The sequence below is a fragment of the Morone saxatilis genome, unplaced genomic scaffold, assembly GCF_004916995.1.
Source record: "Morone saxatilis isolate NCDOM2014 unplaced genomic scaffold, NCSU_SB_2.0 Contig14, whole genome shotgun sequence".
Classification (NCBI taxonomy): Eukaryota; Metazoa; Chordata; class Actinopteri; family Moronidae; genus Morone; species Morone saxatilis.
This window is the reverse complement of record NW_023339696.1, coordinates 22,101,202-22,103,611: the sequence shown is the minus strand read 5'-3', so window position 1 is coordinate 22,103,611 and position 2,410 is coordinate 22,101,202.

The following is a 2,410-nucleotide window of genomic DNA, read 5'->3' as shown; positions in this document are numbered from 1 at the left end:
AGTCACATGGTGGTCCTCTCTCTCTGGCCTGGTGTTGTATCGCAGCTCTTCTGTGGTTTGTTTCCATAGCCGGTTCTGCTTCCGACTGAAACTGCTGTTTTTATCATCTACGTCCGGTGAAATTAAGGATTTATTTTTCCACCCAAGACCAAGTTGGTTGATTGTTGGAAACACTAACAGAGACGCTTAATGAAGTTTATTTCTGTTTCTGTCCACTTTAATAAGTTACGATGAATCTGAAAGGTAAAATGAGTGTCTTTTGTCTCTGGAGTTCCTGGTGGAGAGTGGATAGTGATATTATGGCTGTTTGTGGTTAACTTATGGTCCTATCTCTGTAGGGATCCCCTTTCCATAATGCCTGTCAGACACTGACAATAAACAACCTGAGTCTTCAGTGCAGAAACAACTACCTTGTCTAGTGGACCGCACTTTAATGAAGCAACATATTGTACCGCTAAGGATTAACATTAGCTTATGTTGCCGGTCATTGGGAGTACTTCTCCAATATTTTTGGCATTTAACTATGTGGAATTGAGGAATTTATCTTCCAACCAAAACCTAGAGTTGGTTTGATGGTTGGAAAGATAACAACAGACAGTTGTTTATCCTGCGTTAAGTTACCTGACAGGCCACCAACATCACAATCCTGCCTTTGACGTGAAGGCACGTTGNNNAATGTCTTGCCAACTGAAGGTGAAGGATCTTCACACATTTTTCATTATTCATTATTATTTTGTCATTATCTTACTTTGTGTCTAAAGACTGTATCTTCAACTTCATCAGCCACAACCCGATACGCGTTGGTCTCACAATAAAGATATTCTTTATTATACTTTACTTACTTACTTTTATACTCCTTTATTTTTATTTTTCCTGAATTATTTGACTTTTTTCAATAAATCTTTCATCATGATAAATCATGGCCACACCTGTTCTAGATAATGCTCATGATTCCACCAGAAGTGTTTCTCTGCTCTGTTTTGTGGGGAATATGTGGCTGGTCTATTATTGACAAAAGCAGCACAGAGTAGATCACAATAGTAAGAAGTCATACACAGAAATGGCATAGAGAATCTGGTCAGTTTTTTAAATAAAACACCTAGTGCGGATACCGGATCGAATTTCACGCTACACCAACATTGTGGAGAAGCACAATGTTGTGCATCCTTTTAACAACGTTCCACTTCTCGATAATGGAGTCAAGTGTCTTTAACAAATTTAAAGAAATGGCAATTAATTACATATTCTGAATTCATGTTGGATTTTCTTCAACTTCAACATTTTTCTTTTGAATGTGATGATTTTCTATTCTCCCCTCTTTTTCAACCGTTTTGGCTGCTTCTCTTAATTCTTTTTCTTCTTAGTTTTCTTCCTCTTATCTTTTGGCTTTGCATTGAAATATACGGTGAAATGATCTGATATTCCATCATTTTGGACAACGAGATCAGAGATTTCAACATTTCTGGTGAGGACCAGATCCAGAGTGTGACCTGCCCGGTGTGTTGGCTCCTGCACATGCTGCTCAAGGTTGTAGATCGGCCAAATATGATAAAACTCATCAGTGAAAGACCTCCTTTCCTGATCGACCCAGATATTGAAATCTCCGGTCACAATGATGCTGTTGTAGTTGCTGAAAAAAGCCAAGAGCATTTCAAACTCATCCAGAAATGTACGGAACTGGTCCCTGTTGTACCCCGGTGGGTGATACACATTGATGATGGGGACCGGCTGGTTCCACTCATCATGATGCAGAACTGTGACAACACATTCAAAGGTTGTTATGGAGTCAAAAGGAATGTTTTCACCCTGCAGCTCCTGTGAGAACTGATTCGCTACCCCTCCTCCCCTTTGACCAACCCTCAACTGATAATGATAAGTATAATTCTGTGGTGAAGCCTCCCTGAGGACTGTGTCTGCATTGTTGTCTCGTAACCACGTCTCTGTTGTGAGAAAGACGTCCAGGTTGTTTTGAGTTATGAGCTCTAAGATCCTGGATCGTCTGTTATTCATTGAGCGAACATTAAGTAACCCCACTTTTATTGTTCCAGGAGGTGTCTGGTTGATGACATCTTTCTGATAAATGAAACCTAACCAAATAGACAGAAGAAGTACGAGAAAGCACAATATTAGCCAGGTGTGCCGAGTGCTTTTCTCTCTGGAAAGCTTTTTAGCCTTCTCCTCTTCTTCTTGTCGTCTTTTGTCCATCTCTTCTAACTCCTTTCTGTGAATAAAACAAGTGAACAGACAGTTAGCATAAATCAACATCAGTGGTTGCAAGCAAACAGATTTCACCCTGAAGTGATGTTCATGTAAATGTTGGGAAGTAATGACCTGTATCAAAATTAGAGATAAAAAGGTTTGAACCCGTCAGTTTGCGAGTCACAGGTCGGGCTATATATGTATTGTTCGG